Source organism: Lagenorhynchus albirostris, chromosome 19 (genome assembly GCF_949774975.1).
Source record: "Lagenorhynchus albirostris chromosome 19, mLagAlb1.1, whole genome shotgun sequence".
Taxonomy (NCBI): domain Eukaryota; kingdom Metazoa; phylum Chordata; class Mammalia; order Artiodactyla; family Delphinidae; genus Lagenorhynchus; species Lagenorhynchus albirostris.
The window spans coordinates 33348862-33374472 of record NC_083113.1 but is presented as its reverse complement, the minus strand read 5'-3'; the positions used below and the strand labels follow the sequence as shown (position 1 = coordinate 33374472).

General features: G+C 43.8%; 1 long non-coding RNA gene across 1 annotated transcript; it reads left to right on the top strand.

Moving 5' to 3' along the window:
* The first annotated feature begins 10873 nt into the window (after positions 1–10873).
* On the top strand, positions 10874–25352 carry LOC132510319 (uncharacterized). The gene is made up of 3 exons (XR_009537280.1): positions 10874–10970; positions 11760–11821; positions 25070–25352. It is a non-coding gene; the product is annotated as an uncharacterized LOC132510319 (long non-coding RNA).
* Positions 25353–25611: the final 259 nt, after the last annotated feature.

Genomic DNA, 25611 nt, shown 5'->3' with positions numbered 1-25611 from the left:
CGAGATAACAACCACAGATGTGACACACTGGATTGAATGTGCCTTACTAACATTTTGCCCACTTCCTTAAGTCTAGCTAGATAATCAACAAAATGATATATCAAGGCCTGATTTGCAGCATCTGCAGACTTCCGTGGTATAAATACTCCCACCATGGCCAGTTCCAAGATGCAAGCATTGAACGTGGAACCGGAGAAGAGATGTGCTGAGGCTCACTATTCTATAGCATTTCTACTGTACCAGTGTGATGGATGTCAAAAACCACAAGAACATAGATTGCTCACTTGCTGAGGCTGCCACGACTAAGTACCACAGACTGAGCAGCTTAAACAACAGAAATGTATTGTCTCACAGTTCTGGAAGCTGGAAGTCCAAGATCAAGGTGTCGACAGGGCTGGTTCCTTCTGACGGCTGTGAGAAGGGATCTGTTCTATGCCTTTCTCCCAGCTTCCGGTGGTTTACTGTCTATCTTTGGAGACATCACCCTGATCTCTGCCTTTATATGACATTCTCCCTGTGTGTGTCTGTGTCCAAATGACTCCCTTTTATAAGAACACCAGTCATATTGGATTAGGGCCCACCCTCATGACCTCATATTAACTTGTTTCCCTCTGTAAAGACCCCCATCTCCAAATAAGATCACATTTTCAAGTACTGAAGGTTAGGATTCCGACCTATGAATTGGGGGAAGGACACAATTCCACAAACCCATAATGGATAATGGCAAAATGTGGCATAATAATTAGAAAGTAGTATATTTTGAATATTTATTACTATTTTGATTATAATTTTAAGTTTTTACAATTTAAGTCTTAACAACGGCTGTGTTTCACCACCAATAACCGGCTCTTGCGAGCCCGTACGGATAGGCTCCAGCTCACCAGTGGCCCTCACCTCCCTTCAGCCCTGTCCCAAGTCCCCAGCCAACCTCCCTGCAGGCTCAGATGAGGGACAGGTCAGGAAAGCTGGGTCTAAGTCCTGAACATACCCTCTGAGGAACCCTGAGAGCCTGGTCTCCTCTTACCAGGAAGGAGTCCTGAGGGAAGGGTGCTCCAGTGACAAGCTGTGGTCTCAGGGCCGCCCAATACAACCACCCAAGAGCTGGAAACAGTCCAAGGGCCCAGCACCGGGAAATGGCTCCGAAAGCACAGCCCAGCTCTGCCCCTCCTAGGGCGACCAACGATCTCTATTTGCCCCGGCCTGTCCCTGCTTTAACACTGAACGTTCTGGGCCCCAGGAAATGCCTCGGTCCCTGACAAACCAGGCATTTGGCCATCCCCACCTCATGGTCATATGGTCAGGGCCAAAAAAAAAAAAAAGCTTATAAATACTAAATTCAGTGAAAATAAGCAGAAAACAAAGGTGGCATCTCTACCCATCCCAAGGACCTGTTTCTCTGCTCTGAGGCAGGGCTGGTACCCAGGGGCTACTCAGAAATACTCTGAAGAGCCAGTGGTATCAAATTTGTGTCTCTGGGTCCAGCTTCCAGATAGCAGAGATGTGGGGAAAGGGGAGGCAACCCTGAGGGTTGCAGGACGCTGGAGCCAGTTCAATCCCAGCTCTACCACACACTTGCTGTGTGACCTTGGGAAGGTAACCTAACAGCCTTGTGCCTCAGTGTCTCCATCTATAAACTGTTCCTACCACCTTGGTTTGTGCAGCTTCAGTGAGAGCAACCACAGATAGCACAGTACCCGGCATGCGGCAAGCACTTAGGCAGCGCTGTCAGAAAGCAAAGCCAGTTGGAAGGATTGTGGGTATTTTTTTCCATTTTAGAATTATTTCCATTAGGGCTGTTCTAAGGTTGTTTGCGCAATGCAATCAAAACAAAACGAAAACCATAGGTATCTATGTACATAGCTGTATACGAATAGAGCCTGAAACCAAATGTTACACTGTGGAGGGGTGTGTGATGGGGGCTGCTCCCAGGACGCTGCGGCTGGCCCCAAAACGTGCCATTCCTGGAGGTATATCTTTAGAACAGCTGATAGGAGATGCAGCTGGTCGCCTCTCTGAGGTTATGCTAACCCATGTCAGAACTAAAATCCTCAGCAAGCTGAGGAAATGGGAGGAGGTGAGCACGCACAGCTCCTGCATCAGAGAGAGTGTCTGTTGTTTCTGGGGAAGCCCAGCACAGGCACGACTCAGGCCCACCTGCACAGCTGACACGGGTTCCGTTCCCCTCAACACTGACGGTGCCTTGCAGCGAGAGGCCTCAGCAACTTAGGGCTGCCGTGGCCCCGGAGGGAGGAAAGTCTGCCCCTGTACACGGAGGGGGCAGCCATGCCCTCCCAATCTGCTTTCTCCCTCATCTCTGAGCTCCTGTCCTAACATTAGATTTGCCTTGTGCAGGGTGGGGGGGGGAGGGGTGCCTCACTGCCAGCAGCCAATGACCCTGCACCTGCTCGAATCTGCCTCGGACTCTATGAGGCAGGCTCTGTTATGATCTCATCTCAAAGTCAAAACAAAATGAAAAGCACGAGCCTCAGAGAAGAGCACAACGTTAACTTGCCCTGGAAAGTAGCAGAGCCGAGATTTGAACCCAGGCCCGACAGGCTCCAATACCCACTGGCTTAACCACTGACCCATCCTCTCCCCCTGGGCACGTGGACATCTGCCTGAACCTCAGGTGACCAGCATGGCAGAAGACACGCTGAAGCTGAATTTGCAGGCTGGAGCTGGGGTCCCGACTCTGTCCAGGCTCACTGCGTGACTTTGGTCAAGTCCCTTCCTTTCTCTGTGCCTCAGTTTCATTGTCTGCGGAAGCTGATGGCTGTACCAGAGCAGGAGCTACAAACTGCAGTGCCCACCAGGTCCGGGCAGACCAAGCTAGTGAGGACAGGAGGGCGGTGGGAGTACGTGGGTGACAAGAGGGAGTGTGGGAGCCCGGGGTGATCTGGAGACCATGGGCCAACTTGGAAATGACTGCCCAGCTCCAGCCAAATGTCACTTGAGGGGGTTTGGGCCCCGTGCGGCCTGATCCTTTAGTCTTTGGAGAGAAACCGGAAGCTGATTTTTATATTTGAATCTAAATTGTTAAAAGTTGAGAATGAGTTCAAATGGATTTCAAGCCTTTGAGAGTCAAAGCCTACATAGGGCCAGACACCGCCCATGGGCCTCTCACTGACAACCTCCAGACCCCATGTCAGAGCCTTTGGGTGTTCCCCAATATCTATATGCCCCTTTAGTGGAATAGAACCTCATATTTTTAGCTGGGCTCATAGCTCCCCAGAATAAAGACATCATTTCCTGGTTTCCCTGGCAGTTAAATGTGGCCACGTGACCAAGTGCCCCATCGGCCCGACAGGGAGATCACAAAGGCTAACATTGATACGGGCCACGTGCTGTTGTCCACACTTTACTGCATTAACTCCTTCATGCTCACAGCAGCCCCACAGTAGATACTATTTTATCCACTTTTTCCAGATGAGGAAACTGAAGCACAGACACCCAAGTTCACAAAACCAGAGAGAAACAAAGCCAGGATTCTCCTCAGACAAGCAGCTTTGCTGTCTCAGTGGGTCCTTTCACCCCAGAAGACAGGTTTGGGCTTGGCAGCAGCAGGGATGGGGTTCAAGACAAGAGCACATGTCCTTGGGCCCCCAGCACAGAGTCTGGCCTGGCTGGGGAGGCCCCTCGCCAATGAGGGGGGCAGGAGAGTACAGTGGACAACAGCCCAGACTCTGGAGCCCCCAAGAAAAGAGGTCACTCCTGGGTAAGCCTCCTGTACCTCAGTGTCCTCATCTCTAAAATGGGCACATCAGGAGCTCGTGCCTGGCAGGAATAAAGGTGCGTGCAAAGCACTGAGCCCAGGGTCCAGCAGAGTCCGAGGGCAGGGAGGGTCCAGGACTGTTCTAGCCCAGCCGAGCCACCAGGGAACCAGGGAGAGCTGGGGGCTTGAGGGGCCTGCAGGGGGTGTCTCAACCCACTGCTGCCAGCGCAGACACCGGGCAGGGATCAGAAAATGTATGTCCCAAGCTCTCCCCTTCAGCAGCCCTGTCCTGACCCCCAAATCTGCAGGGTTCCCCATGGGTCTCAAGGAACTCCTGATGGGGCGTAAGGCAAGCCTGGGAGGCTGGGGCCCAGCCAGGACCCCACCCCACCCCGTTTGAGAGGTCCCTCTGTGCCAGCCACGCCCTGCCCCCACTTGCCATCTGTCCTGGTTCTCCCAGCTGCTGGGTTTGCTCACGTGATGCCCCATCTGCTGTGAGTCAGAGGAGGGGTTCACTGGGACGCCTGGAGGATGGGATTAGGGGTGCTGAGTGCTGCAGTTCAGGAGGAGGAGGAGGCTCTGGGATTTGGGTCTGTGGGGCCACATTTCTCCTATTCCCCTACCTGCACCCCCAACATCCCCACTGCCCCCTCCATGCCCTGCCTCAGAGCCCTGCCATGGAGAGAAGCCCATCTGAATCCCTGAAAGGGGCGCCGTTCCCACCACCTGCACGCAGCTCTTGCAGAGGATGAAGTGACTTGGGGCCCGGCTCAGCTAGAGCACCATCCGTGTGGCCCCCTTCATGGCTGTCCCTGCCCTCCCTCTCCCATCTTTGTCATGCCAGGCCCCGCTGGGAAGACCACCCCCACTACACACAGACCCGGCCACAGACCCGGCCCCTCTGCCCCAGCCCTGCATTTCCTTATTGGAAATATAGCTAAATTCAACCTGCTTCTCTCCAGGCTGAAGAGGAGGCCTTCAAGACTGGACTCCTATGTCCTCAACCCACAGTAGCTGTGTGACCTCTGGCGAATCACTGCCCTCTCTGGGCTCTTCTCCATCTAGACCCAAGGCCTCCTGCCATAGTTTCTGAGTTAATTGGTTTTGGATGATGCCCAGCTTTGGTCATTTTTTTCAAGCCTCTCCAACCAGGTGACTTCAGTGTTAGGGAAGAGGAAGAGGTGTGTTTTCTTCCGGAGGGTCTTGGGTATCAGGCTCCCATTTCTCCCCCAGCCTCAGTCACTGGCTCAGCCTTTCCCCTGGAGGTATAGGGTACTTGGGGGCAAATGATCCAGAAGGCAGAGGCCCAGAGAGTCAACGTCTGTGCCCGTCAGCGGTGGAAAATGAAACCTTTGCTGGCCAGACACCCAGAAGCTGCACCTGCTGTTCCACAAACACGCCTCCGAGCAGCAGGAGGCCTGAGGTCAGCCCCTGGCGGGCATGCAGCCAGGGCCGCCATGCCCCAGCCATGCTGAGCCTCTGCCAGAGTGAGAGGCCAGGAATGTACCACAGTCACCCATGGGGTGGGCCACAGGATGTCACAGAAACAGCCCAGCCCTGGAGACATGCAGACCAGGCTCCTGTCCCCCCTCCATCACTGACTCACAGTGACCTTGGGCAAGTCCCTTTCGACTCTGAGCCTCAGTGGGCCTAGTCTTAGCAACAATACAGTAAATAAAGTGCCCAGCCCAGGGTCCAGCCTAGAGTTAGAGCAGCAAACTGCACCACAACAGGAAGAGGAAAAAAAAAAAAAAAAGATAAGCTGAATTTTCTCTTTTCCAGTGCTTGCCGAAGTCCGTAAATTATGCCCAAGGTTAATAAGTCAAGAAATAGCAGTATAAGCATGTTATTTATTGCCCTGGAGGTAACCACCACATAAATTAAAGTAAGTGGTAGACTCTGAGGAGGGGGTTTGCAGGAAACTGGGCCTTTTGATAAGTCCTACTTACCAGTCGTGTTTTTAAATATCTATCTCTTTTTTTTTTTTTTGCGGTACGCGGGCCTCTCACTGTTGTGGCCTCTCCCGTTGCGGAGCACAGGCTCCGGATGCACAGGCTCAATGGCCATGGCTCACGGGCCCAGCCGCTCCGCGGCATGTGGGATCTTCCCGGACCGGGGCACGAACCCGTGTCCCCTGCATTGGCAGGCGGACTCTCAACCACTGCGCCACCAGGGAAGCCCAAATATCCATCTCTTAAAAGTATTTATTAGAAAGTGACTCAGCCCTTGCAGTGTTGTTTTGGGAGGTCACCACTCTTTTTATTTTTGGCTGCGTTGGGTCTTCGTTGCTGTGCGCGGGGGCTACTCTCCGTTGCGGTGCGCGGGCTTATTGCGGTGGCTTCTTTTGTTGCAGAGCATGGGCTCTAGGAGCGCAGACTTCAGTAGTTGTGGCTCGTGGGCCCTAGAGCGCGGGCTCAGTAGTTTTGGCACACGCGTTTAGTTGCTCCGCGGCATGTGGGATCTTTCTGGGCCAGGGCTCGAACCCCTGTCCCCTGCACTGGCAGGCGGATTCTTAACCACTGTGCCACCAGGGAAGCCCCGGGAGGTCACCACTCTTAACAGAAGTATTTGGGGCCTACAACGCCAAAATAAGTCAAAATAAGCCTTATTTTGACTCCACTCAAGTTGTGGAGTCAGGCTGCTAGGGTTCAAATCCCTGCTCTGCAACTGGCAAGCTGTGCCACCTTGGGCAAGTTATTAAACCACTCTGTGCCTCAGTTTCCTCATCTACTGAATAGGAATAATAATAATTCCAGGCTGCTAGCATATATAATTGTGAGATATTATCATTATATATTTATAACTCGTATAAGCAATTGTTTTACAAAAATAGGGTTATTATGCTATACATAGTGTTTTATAACTTGCTTTCTTTTCTCTTGCTAAGACATAATGGATATCATTCCAGGCCAGTACATAGAGTTCTATTTCATTCTTTCTAATTGACGCAAGAATTCCATTGCACACAATGTAAAATTTATTTTTCCATAACCCCCTACTGAAGGAAACTTAGGCAGTTTCCAATTTTTAGTATAATATGCTTCACAGCAATGAATATATATTTTGGGCACACGTGGGGCTCTTTCTGAAGAATAGATTCCTATAAGGGGAATTGCTGGGTCAGAGTTTGTGCAGTTAAAACTTTTATAGATACTGCTAAATTGCCCTCCATAAAAGCAGTACCAGGTTAGATTCCCACTAATACTCTGTGAAAATGCCCATTTTCCCATACTCATACCACTGTTTTTTATGCCAATCCGGAGAGGGCTGATGCCATTATTTTAATGTGCCTATCCATAATTGTGAAGGAGTCTGAACATCTTTTCATAACTTTACTTCCCATTTTTATTTCTTCTTGTGTGAAACAACTGTATCTATCCTTTACCCATTTTTAATTGGGCTTTTTGTCACTGATTTATTTTCTTACGGATCTATAGGACCTCTTTTCATATTAAAAATCTTAATTCTTTAATACACATGAGGCAATATTTTCCAGTAGTCTACTGTATGCTTTTTAGCTAAATTCTCTTTGGTCATAGAAAGTTTTACATTATTATATAGTCAAACATAAGGTTCCTTTATGAATTTTGGCCCTCATGTCTTAGCTTTTACTGGTTGGACCTTATTAAAAATATTCTTCTATATTTTACTTTAATATTTTTATAGTTTTTGTATAACATTTAATCCATCCATCTTTAATCCATCTGGAATGTTTACATGTGTGTATAACGTGTGAGGTAAGGATCTAATTTTATTTCCTTCTAAATGGAGAGCCAGTTGTCCCAACATTTACTGATTGATCCATCCTCTCCCGGCTGACTTGCGATGTCCCTTTGCCAAATGTAACTCTCTGACATTTTAAGCACCCTTGTTGTGACCGGCACGTGGCAGAACTCTGTAACTGCTGACTTTGGGAGCAAATGAAATGACAGCTAAATGAGACCAGCGTGTACTATCATGCAGCAAAACACGAATCTCAGAATTTAAAACTGGCAGTGAAAAAAAAAAAAAAACTGGCAGTGAATATGAAGTGGCTCCCAGTATAAATGAATATCTGTGGCTTTGGTTTTTGTTTTCAAATTGGTTTTATCTCCCTGCAATAAAATTTCCACATTTTAAGTGTACAAATCAATGACTTGACAAATGTGCACGCTTGTGTAGCAAACACCCCAATCAAGATATAGAGCATTTTCATCTTTCGAGAAACTTCCTTTGTGCCCTTTGGAGTCAACCTCCCCTCCACTCCCACCCCAGGCAACCATGATACTAAACTGTGTGCGTGTAGTACATTGATAACATTTTCAGAAAAATAAGTAAACCGGCTGCAGCATGAGCCTGTTGGCTGAGGAGGAAGGCCAACTTCCCCTCCAGGAAAGGACTACTCTCTTGAGACTGACAAATACCTCCTTGGACCTGTTTGATTAAGAAGAGGGTGTAGGAGGGTAACCCAGGCTAGGTATCCCCAACTCAGGCAGGCAGGTTTGTCTTCACAGTTTTTTCCAAGTCTAGAAATCAAGTCTGCCAAATATTTACTTAATATTTTCTTTTAGATCTATGGATCTTTTAAAATTTAATTCCAAATGATTGCTTTTAAAAGAAAACACAATATCTTGTGTTAAATGACCAGGGTCACATGCCATAATTAATGAAAAGCTACTCATTAGACTAAAGTTAAAAATTAATTGCCCTGTGCCATCTAAACTCCCATTCATATTGCCTCTTATGGAAAGAGCCACAGACACAGAAGAGGTAAGTGAGCTGCAGAGGAAGAATCCAGAACTTGAGGATGGAGGCGGGTGGCTTGAGGGGCAAGAGAGTGGCTGGAGAGGACAAGCCAGCCTCAGTGTGTCTCAGGACCTAAGGGCTTCCTTTTGCACTAAAGCAGTGGAATTGTTTTAGGAACAGAACTCAGTCCACATCCCCCGTCCCTGCAAGCCTTAGCTCACAGGTTCTGAGACCTTCCATCCATAAAAGGAAACATGTATTTGAGGGGTCAAAGAGAAAATACCTTTGGAGTCAGAGAGACTGGGATCTATTTGTAGTTAGTTATGTGTCCTTGGGGAAGAGAATAACCTTTCTGAGCTTCAATTTCCCCACCTGTAAAATGGCCATAATAGTAGTACCTCACTGGAAGGACTGAATCTGCAGGGGTTTGCAAAGCACACCGCTGGGCAGAGCTGGCTCTGTAAATGAGAAGCAGTTGTTTTATTTCCCCTAGGATCTTGGAGGATGCAAACCACCGGTATCATCAGTCTTTGCCTGAGTGATGAAGTGGTTAATGAAATCAGTCCCTCCTGAAAGAAGAGGCTCTGGCAGTCCCCAGTTTTGTTAATGAATTGCTCATTAAAATTCTACCTGTTCTGGGCTTCCCTGGTGGCGCAGTGGTTAAGAATCCGCCTGCCAATACAGTGGACACCAATTCGAGCCCTTGTCCGGGAAGATCCCACATGCCGCGGAGCAACTAAGACTGTGTGCCACAACTACTGAGCCTGCCCTCTAGAGCCCGCGAACTGCAACTAATGAAGCCTGCGCACCTGGAGCCCGTGCTCCGCAATGACGTGTAGCCCCGGCTCGCAGCAACCAGAGAAAGCCTGCACACAGCAATGAAGACCCAACGCAGCCAAAAATAAATAAATAAATTCACTTTTTAAAAGAAGTTCTTCTTGCTTTGCTGACGGGCACAATTAACCGCCTGCGGGTTGGTGGCCCTAACTAAATGACAACTAATTCGGGGGTTGGCCTGGAGGCAGGATATGGGTGTGTGGGAGCCCTGGTCAAGGAGTGGGGCTGCGACACCTGCTCTGGAACCACCACAGCCAAGGCCTCTTCCGAGGTCTGGCTCCCTCTGGGCATGGAGGTCTGGGGCCGGGGCCTGGGAGCTGCCTCTAGCCCCTGAGGCCTGGCAGGAGGGGGCCTTGGTGAGTGGGAATTCCTTTTTGCACTGACAGCTGCGTCAGGCCCTGGGTGACAGTGTCAGGTAGTCCTCCCGGCCCTGCCATGTTGGTTCTGCTGCTCTCCCCATGCACAGGTGAGGGGCCCTGAGGCTCAGAGAGGTCAGACGATAGGTGGTCAGGGCAGTAGGGCCCCTGCTCAGGCTCAATGCTGCCTTTCCCCTTGGTGGGGCAGGTGGAGACCCTAGTGTCCACACTAGGAGGGACAGTCACACCTCTGCCTGATGCGCAGGTCATGGGGGGCCCTTGAGACTTATCTACGCTGTCTCTGGTCCCATTTCATTGACAGGGGACTGAGGCCCAGAGTGGGGCGGGGACTGGCTTGAAACATACAGTCAGAAGCTAGAGCCTAGGTGTCCTGCCTCAGCTCAGGGAAGACAAGTCTGAGTAGGGCTCAGCGTGCCTGCCTGGGGCCCCCCAGCCAGAGGGCTGCTGCGAATTCTCACCCCTCGCTGTTATCCACCCCTCCCCCTGTGAGAAGCCACTTACCCAAGACTGTGGCTGGGTTACACCTTCCTAAGCGCTGCTACTGGTGGTAGAGGCAGCTGGTTTGAGGCTGCGAGTGCTCAAGCTTCTGGGTTCCCGGCAGGCAGCTTCAACTCATCATCCAGCGCACACCCTCCCAGCTCTTTTGGGTCCTCGAGTCACCTTGGCAACTGCAACCCCCAAATCTCCCAGTACAAACCTTGGAGCTTGGTCCGAACACCCTCACCAATGGGGAAACCAAGGCACAGAGACGGAACAGACCAGGCCACAATCACACAGCGGTGGCAGAGCTGGGGCTAGAATCCTGGAGCGCCCCTTTGCAGATTAGGGAGCCGGTGGCCTTCTGGGCAGCTTTGGTGGAGTCCATGCCCTCTCTGGGTCTCAGTTTCTCATATCTAAAATGAAGGGTTTCATGAGATTAAAAGAGTAAATGCAATAGTAATATTCTCTCTGTTATTTCAGTTGACCTAGAGAGGTATGTGAGACACTTTTTATCATCCCATTTTTAAAAAGATTTTATAGTGCCTATTATGTTGCAGGCACTCTCTCAAGGGCATTACAGTTATTAACTAGTTTATTCTCCTATCAACGCTATAAGCTAGTTACTATTATGACTGTCCCATATTGCAGATCTGTCAACTCAGGCTGGGAGAGGTTAGGTGTAGCTTCCTGGGGTTGCATAACTCGTATGTGAGGAAGCTGGGATTTCTGCCTAGTCATTGCTGCAGTCAGCCCACAGCACTGTGCCCATTTTACCAGCCATCCACGGAGGAGGAGGCAAGAGGTCCTTACGGCAGCAGTTTGGGGGCAGGTGGACACAGGTGAGGTCACTGGGAGATGTGCCACGAGCTGGGGAGTCGGGCTCCACTTTCCTGCCTCCCCAAGGAAGGGAAGGCATCTGATCTTTCCTTGAGTTCTGCCGGTTGTATCTAACTCACTTCTGCTCACACCATCTCAGAGGACACAGCATCCTGGCAGTGGTACACCAAGGTGGTGACAAGTTGTAGGCTGGATATATGTAGAGACTGGCATTATAAAGAGAAGACTTTCTGGTGGCACAGTGGTTAAGAATCCGCCTGCCAGTGCATGGGACATGGGTTTGAGCCCTGGTCTGGGAAGATCCCACAGGCCGTGGAGCAACTAAGCCCGTGCGCCACAACTACTGAGCCTGTGCTCTAGAGCCCATGAGCCACAACTTCTGAGCCCGTGCGCCACAAATACTGAGCCCAAGTGCCGTGACTACTGAAGCCCGCGCACTCCAGGGCCTGCATGCTGCAACTACTGAAGCCCACGCACCTAGAGCCATGCTCTGCAAAAAAAGAAGTCCCCTCAATGAGAAGCCCGCACACTGCAACAAAGAGTATCCTCCGCTCGCCACAACTAGAGAAAGCCTGCATGCAGCAATGAAGAGCCAATGCAGCCAAAAATTTTTAAAAAAAAATTTTTTTTAAATAAAGAGAAGACTTTCCTTTATGCAAATGTCCCCTCAGACCCTCAGACCCAGTGCATCTAAAACTGATATTAAGATTTTTGTTTTCAGTGATGGCAGATTTCCTTTACCCTCTGAACATGGTTTAAAATGCTGAGTAAAATATTTTTTTTAATTGCAGAGCTAAAAAGATCATGGGGAAGCCGCAGGCTAAAACTGAGGAGAAAATATAACCCCAGAGAGGTAAGCAAAGTAACAGAACCACCAAAGCCACTTCCGTATGAAGGGTATTGACAGATGTTACCCACTTGGGCTTAGATCTGGGGGCTTTCAGGGTAAGCAGGACAGAAGTCAAGGCCAAAGGCCAGTCAAGGGAGGTGAGTCTTAAAGCAGACCCTTCCCATGTAGGTTGGGAACCCCTCCTCGGGAAAAGGGTAAACCAGAACTAAATCATGCCCCTCCCATTGGCCCCAGAAAGCAATTTGGAATTGAGAAGAGCAGAAGCAAAGGAGCAGGGGAAGAAGCCCATTCTGAGAACTATAGCCATAGACTGACACGCATGCACTTTGCCACTCCAAGTACAATAGCCAGGGGCAGACAGGGAACCTCAAGCTATGAACTCGGTCGGAAATTTTTCCACCTTAAGCGTCACAACTGCCTATCAGAAACAAATAAAAGAAGGGGGAGGGGATTGGGGGAGGGATGGAGTGGGAGGTTGGGGTTAGCAGATGTAAGCTATTATATATAGAATGGATAAACAACAAGATCCTACTGTAGAGTACAGAGAACTATATTCAATATCCTATGATAAACCATAATGGAAAAGAATTTTAAAAAAAGAAGGTATACATATGTATAACTGAATCACTTTGCTATACAGCAGAAATTAACTCAACATTGTAAATCAACTATACTTCAATTTAAAAATTTTTATTAATATTAAAAAAAGAAACAGATTGCAGTGTTGAGCGTAGCACTCGTGCACATGGCCAGCCAAGCTGAGGTGTTGGGCACAGCCGTTTCACACTAGGAACTCTGGTCTGAAGAGCTGGGTGCACTTCGAATGAAACTAGACAAGCGCAAAGGGAAAGAAAAAAGTGCTTCATGTACATTCTGTCAATGAATCCTCTCAACATCTCTGCAAGAACCAAGATGGTGGAGTAGAAGGACATGCTCTCACTCCCTCTTATGAGAACACCAGAATCACAACTAGCTGCTGGACAATCATTGACAGGAAGACACTGGAACTCACCAAAAAAGATACGGCACATCCAAAGACAAAGGAGAAGCCACAGTGAAACGGTAAGAGGGGCGCAATCACAGTAAAATCAAATCCCTTAACTGCTGGGTGAGTGACTCACAGACCAGAGAACACTTATACCACAGAAGTCTACCCACTGGAGTGAAGATTCTGAGCCCCACGTCAGGCTTCCCAACCTGGGGGTCTGGCAATGGGAGGAGGAATTCCTAGAGAATCAGACTTTGAAGCCTAGTGGGATTTGATTGCAGGACTTGGACAGGACTGGGGGAAACAGAGGTTCCACTCTTGGAGGGCACACACAAAGTAGTGTGTGCATCGGGACACAGGGGAAGGAACAGTGACCCCAGGGGAGACTGAACCATACCTACCTGCTAGTGTTGGAGGGTCTCCTGCAGAGGTGGGGGGTGGCTGTGGCTCACCACGGGGACAAGAACACTGGCAGCAGAAGTTCTGGGAAGTACTCCTTAGCATGAGCCCTCCCAGAGTCTGTCATTAGCCCCACCAAAGAGCCCAGGTAGCCTCCAGTGTTGGGTTGCCTCAGGCCAAACAACCAACAGGGAGGGAACCCAGCCCCACCCATCAACAGTCAAGCGGATTAAAGTTTTACTGAGCTCTACCCACCAGAGCAACAGTCAGCTCTACCCACCACCAGTCCCTCCCATCAGGAAGCTTGCACAAGCCTCTTAGATAGCCTTATCCACGAGAGGGCAGACAGCAGAAGCAAGAAGAACTACAATCCTGCAGCGTGTGGAACAAAAACCACATTCACAGAAAGATAGACAAGGTGAAAAGGCAGAGGGCTATGTACCAGATGAAGGAACAAGATAAAACTCCAGAAAAACAACTAAATGAAGTGGAGATAGGCAACCTTCCAGAAAAAGAATTCAGAATAATGATAGTGAAGATGATCCATGACCTCGGAAAAAGAATGGAGGCAAAGATCAAGAAGATGCAAGAAATGTTTAACAAACACCTAGAAGAATTAAAGAACAAACAAACAGAGATGAACAATACAATAACTGAAATGAAAACCACACTAGAAGGAATCAATAACATAATAACTGAGGTAGAAGAACAGATAAGTGACCTGGAAGACAGAATGGTGGAATTCACTGCTGCGGAACAGGATAAATAAAAAAGAATGAGGGCTTCCCTGGTGGCGCAGTGGTTGGGAGTCCGCCTGCCGGTGCAGGGGACGCGGGTTCGTGCCCCGGTCCAGGAGGATCCCACATGCCGCGGAGTGGCTGGGCCCGTGAGCCATGGCCGCTGAGCCTGTGCGTCCGGAGCCTGTGCTCCGCAACGGGAGAGGCCACAACAGTGACAGGCCCGCATACCGCAAAAAAAAAAAAAGAATGAAAAGAAATGAAGACAGCCTAAGAGACCTCTGGGACAACATTAAATGCAACAACATTGACATTATAAAGGTCCCAGAAGGAGAAGAGAGAGAGAAAGGGCCCGAGAAAATATTTGAAGAGATTATAGTTGAAAACTTCCCTAACATGGGAAAGGAAATAGCCACCCAAGTCCAGGAAGCGCAACAAGTCCCATACAGGATAAACCCAAGGAGAAACATGCTGAGACACATAGTGATCAAATTGGCAAAAATTAAAGACAAAGAAGAATTATGAAAGCAACAAAGGAAAAACAACAAATAACATACAAGGGAACTCCCATAAGGTTAACACCTGATTTCTCAGCAGAAACTCTACAAGCCAGAAGGGAGTGGCATGATAAAGTGATGAAAGGGAAAAATCTACAACCAAGATTACTCTACCCTGCAAGGATCTCATTCAGATTCAATGGAGAAATCAAAAACTTTACAGACAAGCAAAAGCTAAGAGAATTCAGCACCACCAAACCAGCTCTACAACAAATGCTAAAGGAACTTCTCTAAGTGCGAAACACAAGAGCAGAAAAGGACCTACAAAAACAAACCCAAAACAATTACCTTAAACGTGAATGGATTAAATGCTTCAACCAAAAGACACAGGCTTGCTGAATGGATACAAAAACAAAACCCATATATATGCTGTCTACAAGAGACCCACTTCAGACCTAGGGACACATACAGACTGAAAGTGAGGGGGTGGAAAAAGATATTCCATGCAAATGGAAATCAAAAGAAAGTTGGAGTAGTAATACTCATATCAGATAAAATAGACTTTAAAATAAAGAATGTTACAAGAGACAAGGAAGGACACTACATAATGATCAAGGGATCAATCCAAGAAGAAGATATAACAATTATAAATATATATGCACCCAACATAGGAGCACCTCAATACATAAGGCAACTGCTAACAGCTATGAAAGAGGAAATTGACAGTAACACAATAATAGTGGAGGACTTTAACACCTCACTTACACCAATGGACAGATCATCCAAAATGAAAATAGATAAGGAAACAGAAGCTTTAAATGACACAATAGACCAGATAGATTTAATTGATATTTATAGGACATTCCATTCAAAAACAGAAGATTACACTTTCTTCTCAAGTACACACAGAACATTCTCCAGGATAGATCACATCTTGGGTCACAAATCAAGCCTCAGTAAATTTAAGAAAATTGAAATCATATCAACCATCTTTTCTGACCAGAATGCTATGAGATTAGAAATCAATTACAGGGAAAAAACATAAAAAACACAAACACATGGAGGCTAAACAATACATTACTAAATAACCAAGAGATCACTGAAGAAATCAAAGAGGAAATTAAAAAATACCTAGAGACAAATGACAATGAAAACACGACAATCCAAAACCTATGGGATGCAGCAAAAGCAGTTCTAAGAGGGAAGTATATAGCTATACAAGCCTACCTCAAGAAAAAAGAAAAATCTCAAATAAACAATCTAACCTTACACCTAAAGGAACTAGAGAAAGAACTAAAAAAACCCAAAGCTAGCAGAAGGAAAGAAATCATAAAGATCAGAGCAGAAATAAATGAAATAGAAACAAAGAAAACAATAGCAAAGATCAATAAAACTAAAAGCTGGTTCTTTGAGAAGATAAACAACATTGATAAACCATTAACCAGACTCATCAAGAAAAAGAGAGAGAGGACTCAAATCAATAAAATTAGAAATGAAAAAGGAGAAGTTACAACAGACACCACAGAAATACAAAGCATCCTAAGAGACTACTACAAGCAACTCTATGACAATAAAATGGACAACCTGGAAGAAATGGACAAATTCTTAGAAAGGTATAACCTTCCAAGACTGAACCAGGAAGAAATAGAAAATATGAACAGACAAATCACAAGCACTGAAATTGAAACTGTGATTAAAAATCTTCCAACAAACAAAAGTCCAGGACCAGATGGCTTCACAGGTGAATTCTATCAAATATTTAGAAAAGATCTAACACCCATCCTTCTCAAACTCTTCCAAAAAATTGCAGAGGAAGGAACACTCCCAAACTCATTCTATGAGGCCAACATCACCCTGATACCAAAACCAGACAAAGATACGACAAAAAAAGAAAATTACAGATCAATATCACTGATGAATATAGATGCAAAAATCCTCAACAAAATACTAGCAAACAGAATCCAACAACACATTAAAAGGATCATACACCATGCTCAAGTGGGATTTATCCCAAGGATGCAAGGTTTCTTCAATATACGCAAATCAATCAATGTGATACACCATATTAACAAATTGAAGGAAAAAAACCATATGATCACCTCAATAGATGCAGAAAAAGCTTTTGACAAAATTCAACACTGATTTATGATAAAAACTCTCCAGAAAGTGAGCATAGAGGGAACCTACCTCAACATAATAAAGGCCATATATGACAAACCCACAGCAAACATCATTCTCTCAATGGTGAAAAACTGAAAGCTTTTCCTCTAAAATCAGGAAAAAGACAAGGATGTCCTCTCTCACCACTATTATTCAACATAGTTTTGGAAGTCCTAGCCACGGCAATCAGAGAAGAAAAAGAAATAAAAGGAATACAAATTGGAAAAGAAGAAGTAAAACTGTCACTGTTTGCAGATGACATGATACTATACATAGAGAATCCTAAAGATGCCACCAGAAAACTACTAGAGCTAATCAATGAATTTGGTAAAGTTGCAGGATACAAAATTAATGCACAGAAATCTCTTGCATTCCTATACACTAATGATGAAAAATCTGAAAGAGAAATTAAGGAAACACTCCCATTTACCATGCAACAAAAGGAATAAAATACCTAGGAATAAACCTACCTAGGGAGACAAAAGACCTGTATGCAGAAAACTAGAAGACACTGATGAAAGAAATTACAGATGATACCAACAGATGGAGAGATATACCATGATCTTGGATTGGAAGAATCAATATTGTGAAAATGACTATACTACCCAAAGCAATCTACAGATTCAATGCAATCCCTGTCAAATTACCAATGCCATTTTTTATGGAACTAGAACAAAAAATCTTAAAATTTGTATGGAGACACAAAAGATCCCGAATAGCCAAAGCAGTCTCAAGGGAAAAAACGGAGCTGGAGGAATGAGACTCCCTGACTTCAGACTATACTACAAAGCTACAGTAATCAAGACAATATGGTACTGGCACAAAAACAGAAACATAGATCAATGCAACAAGATACAAAGCCCAGAGATAAACCCACAAACCTATGGTCAACTAATCTATGACAAAGGAGGCAAGGATATACAATGGAGAAAAGACAGTCTCTTCAATAAATGATGCTGGGAAAACTGGACAGCTACATGTAAAAGAATGAAATTAGAACACTCCCTAACACCATACACAAAAATAAACTCAAAATAGATTCAAGACCTAAACGTAAGACCAGACACTATAAAACTCTTAGAGGAAAACATAGGAAGAAAACTCTTTGACATAAATCACAGCAAGATCTTTTTTGATCCACATCCTAGAGTAATGGAAATAAAAACAAAAATAAACAAATGGGACCTAATGAAACTTCAAACCTTTTGCACAGCAAAGGAAACCATAAACAAGACAAAAAGACAACTCTCAGAATGGGAGAAAATATTTGCAAATGAATCAACAGACAAAGGATTAATCTCCAATATATATAAACAGCTCATGCAGCTCAATATTAAAGAAACAAACAACACAATCCAAAAATGGGCAGAAGACCTAAATAGACATTTCTCCAAAGAAGACATGCAGGTGGGCAAGAGGCACATGAAAAGCTGCTCAACATCATTAATTATTAGAGAAATGCAAATCAAAACTACAATGAGGTATCACCTCACACCGGTTAGAATGGGCATTATCAGAAAATCTACAAACAACAAATGCTGGAGAGAGTGTGGAGAAAAGGGAACCCTCTTGCACTGTTGGTGGGAATGTAAATTGATACAGCCACTATGGAGAACAGTACGGAGGTTCCTTAAAAAGCTAAAAATAGAATTACCATATGATCCAGCAATCTCACTACTGGGCATATACCCAGAGAAAACCATAATTCAAAAAGACACATGCACCCCAATGTTCATTGCAGCAGTATTTACAATAGCCAGGTCATGGAAGCAACCTAAATGCCCATTGATAGACAAATGGATAAAGAAGATGTGGTACATATATACAATGGAATATTACTCAGCCATAAAAAGGAACGAATTTGAGTCATTTGTTGAGACGTGGATGGATCTAGAGACTGTCATACAGAGTGAAGTAAGTCAGAAAGAGAAAAACAGATATCATATATTAACGCATGTATGTGGAACCTAGAAAAATGGTACAGATGAACTGGTTTGTAGGGCAGAGGTTGAGACACAGATGTAGAGAACAAACGTATAGACACCAAGGGGGGAAAGCCGCGGCGGGGTGGAGATGGTGGTGTGCTGAATTGGGCAATTGGGATTGACATATATACACTGATGTGTATAAAATGGATGGCTAATAAGAACCTGCTGTATAAAATAATAAATAAAATAAAATTTTAAAATTAAAAAAAATAAGTAACGTGCTCATAGAAATGTATGAAGCCTCAAAAAGACAGTGAAGAGAATCACTTATAATTATGTCCTTCTGGGCAAACAATGATGTAGTGAATGTTCTTCTAATGATTTTTTTCTGTGCATCTATAGATATAAAATATGTATTTTACAAAAAAACAAAAACAAAAAAAACAAATACAAGGCTGGAGGGGACCACATCCATTCCTTGGGGGAAGCCCCACAAATAATTTTTCAAAGCCAATGCCCATAACCAGGTCAAAGATGACAAAGTACATAAAGACAAGAGAGAATGTAAGTCAAAACCAGTAGAAGCAGATCCATGGTTACTGCAGATTTTGTAATGATCAGATAAAGAGGATAAAATAACTATCCTTACTATAGTCTATAAAAAATGAACGGGGCTTCCCTGGTGGTGTAGTGGTTGAGAGTACGCCTGCTGATGCAGGGGACATGGGTTCGTGCCCCGGTCTGGAAGATCCCACATGCTGCAGAGCGGCTGAGCCCGTGAGCCATGGCCGCTGAGCCTGCGCATCTGGAGCCTGTGCTCTGCAACGGGAGAGGCCACAACAGTGAGAGGCCCACATACCGCAAAAAAAAAAAAAAAAAAAAGAACAACCTGAAGATATCTTCAGGGAGCAGTAAACTATGGAAAGTGACATCGCATGTTTTTTAAAGAGCCAAAGGAAACTTTTAGAAACTTGAAGATACATCAGAAGAAATTATCTAGAATGTATTCCATAAAGACAAGAAGATGGAGAATACTGATAAGAAGATAGGAAACATGGAGGATATAGTGAGAGAAAAATCCAACACATATTTAATCAGAATCCCAAGGAAAGAGGAAGAAATATTTAGAGGTAGTGGCTGAGTATTTTCCAGAACTGATGCAAGATACAAGTGGCCCATCCACAGATACAAGTGGCCCAGAAAATCTCAAACAGAACAAATACAAAGAAATTGATATTTAACAGAAATAGAAAAACAATGAGAAAATATCAAAACCAGCCAGAGAGAAAAGACCATTTACTTTCAAAGGAATGGCAATTAGACTTACAAATCATTCTCAACAGCAATGACAGAAATCATAGAAAAATAGAACAAAATCCTCACTGTGATGAAGCAAAATAACTGCCAACCTAGAATCTATATTCAGCTAAAATATCTTTTAAGAATGAAGGCAAAATAAAGACATTTTCTTTCAAACAAAAACTGAGAGAGTTAATCATCAGCAAAACCTCACTAAAGAAAATTTTAAAACATGTACTTGAGGCAGAAGGAAAATTATCTAGATGGAGGGTTGAGGATACAAAAAAGAATAGGGACTAGAGAAAGTGGTAAAAAAAAATATGGACAAATGTATAAAATAATGACTGTATAGAACAGTAATCATAAAGTCTAGTGGAATTTAAAATAAAATGAAAATATCAGACAATCTAACATAAATTGGGAGTGGGAAGTAAATAGAATCAAAATATTCTAATATCAATGTGGTATTCAGGGGAAGGGCAAAGGTTTGATAAATTTTAGGCTTTAATAAATTAAGTGTGCATGTTACAATTTCTAGGGTAAACACTGAAAAAAAGGGTCAGGACACTGGCCCATGGGTCAGACCCAGCTTGCAACCTGTTTTTGTATGGCCTGCAAACTAAGAATGGTTTCTACATATGAAAAGGGTTATAATAATCCAAACAAAGAAGAATGTGTGACAGACTGTCTGTGGCAGGCAAAGCCTAAAATATTTACCATCTGGCTTTTTATAGAAAAACGTTGCCAGCTCCTGCACCAAAGGAATAGAAACAAGAGTATATCATTTCAAACTTATTAAGGAAGTAAATGATATGAGTTAAATGATAAAACATATACAGACAACTCTTTAAAGCCAGAAAGAAAAGACAAAAATAGGATGAATAAGATAAGTAGCACAAAATAAGATGGTAGATTTAATTCCAAATATTTACAGTAGGTGTACCTTACATTTACCTGTACATATACATTAATTATAAATGCTCCAGTTAAAAAGCAAAATTTTCAGACTGGATGGGGGTAATTTATTTTGTTTAAGAATGAACAGGGACTTCCCTGGAGGTCCAGTGGTTAAGACTTCTCCTTCCTGTGCAGGGGGTGTGGGTTCAATCCCTGGTTGGGGAGCTAAGATCCCACATGCCTCGTGGCCAAAAACCCAAAACACTAAAATAAGAAGCAACATTGTAACAAATTCAGTAAAGACTTTAAAAATGGTCCACATCAAAAAAATCTTAAAAAAAAAAAAAAAAAGACTCTGCACTCCCAATGCAGGGGGCCTGGGTTCCATCCCTGGTCAGGGAACTATATCCCACATGCCACAACTAAAGACCCCGCATGCCACAACTAAAGATCCCACATGCTGCAATGACGATCCCATATGCAGCAACTAAGACCCGGCACAGCCAAATAAATAAATAAATAAATATTTTTAAAAAATAAAATAAAAAATGAACAAACACCTCTAAAACATAAGACTAGAGAAAAGTTTAAGGTAATAAAATAAAAATACTAGTTTTAAAAAAATTGTTATAACTATATTCATAAAAAGACAAAGTAGGGGTTCCCTGGTGGCACAGTGGTTATGAATCCACCTACTAATGCAGGGGACATGGGTTCGTAGCCCTGGTCCAGGAAGATCCCACATGCCGTGAAGCAACTAAGCCCATGCACCACAACTACTGAGCCTGTGCTCTAGAGCCCACGAGCCACAACTACTGAAGCCCACTCCTAGAGCCCATGCTCCTCAACAAGAGAAGCCACTGCAATGAGAAGCCCGCACACCGCAACGAAGAGTAGCCCCTGTTTGTCACAACTAGAGAAAGCCCACACGGAGCAACGAAAACCCAATGCAGCCAAAAATTAATTAATTAATTTTAAGAAAAAAGACAAAGTAGACGTTAAGGCAAAATGCATTACTAGAGGGAAAGATAATAATAAAACTTAATTTCACTAGGAGGACGTAACAATATTAAATTTCTATGTACCTAATAACATAAGCTCAAAATATATACAGCAAAACTTGATAAAACTACACAGAAAAATAGACAAATCAACAGCCATAATAAATTTTCAGACAACTTTTTCAATTTGATAGGGAAGGGAGATGAAGATTTGATGAACTCAGTTAATAAATTAGACTTGAACATACATAGAACACTGCACACAACAAATGTAAAAAACCCATTTCAAGCCCATCCAGAACATTTATAAATATAGCTCATATTCTGGGCCATAAAGCAAATCTCAATAAATGTCAAGGGATTTAAATCATTCAGATAATGTTTCTCTGACCACAATGTAATTAAGCTTGAAATCAATATAAAAGGAAATCCCCACATATTCAGAAAATTTAAAGACACACTTTTTATAACAAAGAAGGAACCACAATTAAAAACTTAAACTATTTCTAAAACTGAACAGTAATGAAAATATATATTCAAAATCGTAGGAAATTTTTCTAAAGTAATACTTATAAGGAAATATATAGCATATATTAGAACTGAATAAAGGCTTAAAATTAGTTAGGTAAGCATCTACCTCAAGGAGTTAGAAAAAGAGTAGTAAATTAAAAGTATATAGCAGAAAAATAATAAAGATAAAAGCACAAGTTAGTAAAGTAGTAAGCAAACTTACAATTAAGAAAATCAACAAAAATCAAAATTGACTATGTGAAAGACTAACAAAACTGACAAACCTCTGGCAAACTATGAAGGTAAAAGAAAAAGGCACAAATAACCTATGTCAGGTTGGAAAAGAGAAACATTATGTTATAACAGTATAAACAGAATATTGTGAACAATTTTATGCCAATAAATCTAAAAATTAATATAATTAAATATTATAAAATTCCTAGAAAAACATTGCTTACTTAAGCTGCAGTAAGCATTCTAAATGGAAATAAAAATCCTGAACAGGGGCTTCCCTGGTGGCGCAGTGGTTGAGAGTCCGCCTGCCGATGTAGGGAACGCGGGTTCGTGCCCTGGTCCAGGAAGATCCCACATGCCGCGAAGCGGCGGGGCCTGTGAGCCATGGCCTCTGGGCCTGCGTGTCCGGAGCCTGTGCTCCGCAACAGGAGAGGCCACAACAGTGAGAGGCCCCTGTACCGCAAAAAAAAAAAAAAAAAAAAAAAAAATCCTGAACAGTCCTGTACACTAAGTAACTTCTATCTGTAGTCAAAAATCTTCCCACAATGAAAACCCATCACCAGAGAGCGTCACTGGAAAATACTACAGAAAATTCTGGAAAGACATAATAATTCTAAATTGGCCCAAACTCTTAATGAAGACTCAAACTCATTTTATGAGGCTAGCATAATCTTGACATCAAAACGCAACAAGGCATATGAGAAAGAAAAATTACAGGTTACTCTCTCTCAAGAACACAGAGGCAAAAATTCTAAACAAGATATTACAAACTATACCCAGAAACATATAAAAGGATAATGTTATGATCGACTTAGGTTTAACCAATGCAATGTAGATTTAAAGTTAGAAGAAAAATTAATGTAGTTCAAACATTAATAGATCAAAGGTGAAAATTCTAATGATCATTGTATGCAAAAGAGATGTTTGACAAAATTCAATATCCATTCATGGTTTTAAAAACAAAAAAAACCTTAGTAAACTAGAAATATAAGGAACTTCCTAAATCTGATAAAGGGTATACATTTTTTAAAAAAACCCTACAGCAAATATTATACTTTAAGATGAAACTGTCAAAAACTTTCCCTTTGAAATTGGTAGCAAGATAAGAAAGCCTGCTGTTACTATACCAGTTCTGTATTGTTCTGTAAGACCTAGCCTATGCAGTAAGAAAAGGAAGAGAAATAAAACAGACAAGGATTGGACAGAAAAAAACAAACTTCATTATTCATAGATGCTATAATGAGTACATTTTTAAAAATTGAAAACTATTAGAATTAATAAGAGAGTTTAGCAAGGTTGCCAGATACAAAAAATCAATGTTAAGACATCATTATGGGGAATTCCCTGGCGGTCCAGTGGTTAGGATTCACTGCCAAAGGCGCGGGTTCAATCCCTAGTCAGGGACCTAAGATCCAGTAAGCCGCAGGGTGCAGCCAGAAAACAAACAAACAAACAAAAAGCTAGAAAAAAAACCTCTGCCTTAAAAAACCAAAAATAACCCCACATCACTATGCAATACTATATAGTAACCACTATTAGAAAATAAACTTTTTAAAAGGTCACTGTAACAGGCTTTATTCACTATATGATGGCCCCAAATGATCCCAGCTTCCTGGTAGTCACGCCTTTATGTAATCCCATCCCCTTGTGTGGGCCGCACTTAGTAACTTATTTCTAATGACCAGAATATGGGGCTTCCCTCGTGGCGCAGTGGATAAGAATCCGCCTGCCAATGCAGGAGACACGGGTTCGAGCCCTGGTCCCGGAAGATCCCACATGCTGCAGAACAACTAAGCCTGTGTGCCACAACTACTGAGCCTGCGCTCTAGGGCCCATGAGCCACAACTACTGAAGCCCGTGTGCCTAGAGCCCGTGCTCCACAACAAGAGAAGCCACCGCAATGAGAAGCCTGCACACTACAACGAAGAGTAGCCCCTGCTCGTCGCAACCAGAGAAAAGCCCGCGTGCAGCAACGAAGACCCAAAAGCAGCCAAAAATAAAATTAAAAAAAGAATAGAATATGGCAGAAATCATGAGATGTCACTTCTGATGTTAGGTTATTAAAAGACTGTGGCTTACATTCTTGGGTGTTCTCTCTCTCTCTCTCTCTCAAATCACTTCTTCCCAGGAAAGCCAGTTGCCATGACATGAGGCAGACCTACAAATCAAGCTGAGGTAGGAGATAGATAGGCCCCAGGCTGAGCAGCTGCAGCTGGTCTCCTGCTGACTCTTTGAGATGGGATACCAGTGGGAGAATTGGGCCCTGATTGGGTGCATTCTTGTGGATTTCCCTGCCCAACACATGCACAGAGAAGACCCTCAGTCTACGGGAAGGACAAAAGGAGAGAGGATACGCCAGCTGGAATCCATCTTGGCTGAGAGATTCACACCCACACCAGGACCAAATATGGAGATGACTGGCCAGGAAAAAAAAAAAAAAGGAAAACTGCCCCTATATAAGCAATCTAAGCTGCCCCCACTGGGTGAAACTCAATCTGACTCACCTGTGGGCTCTTTTACACATATTTTGTTTTTTCCACAAATACTTTGCTTCTTCCACACGTACTTTGCTTCTAATAAATGCTTTTATCTTTTTAACAGCCTTGGTCTCTTTGCTGAATTCTTTCTTCAAAGAAGACAACAACCGAGGTCCTTCTTCCAGCTTCTCACTGTGGGAATCAAAGCCTTCAGATAAAGCCACAGCCCTAGCCATCAGCTTGACTGCAGCCTCATAAAAGACCTTAAGCCAGAGCCACCAGCTAGGTTCCTACTCACAAAAACTGGAGATAATAAATGTTTGGGGTTTTGATGCTGAGTTTGGGGATAATTTGTTACATGTCAATAAGTAACTAATATAACCACCATCTACAACACTTCAAAATATATCAAGTACCTAGAAGTAAATCTAACCAGAAATGTACAAAATTCAGATAAAATTCTAAAACTTAATTGGGACATCAGAAATAAACTGACACACTCACCAATGGTCCCATACATACGTGGCTGCCTGATTTACGACAGAGGTGGCATTTCTGAGACTTGAGGAGAGACTTGACTTTTAATTAATGGTGCTCGGATGGTTGGGTATCCATATGGAGAAAAAAAAAAATTCAATCCTACTACATACCAGTCACGAAAACCAA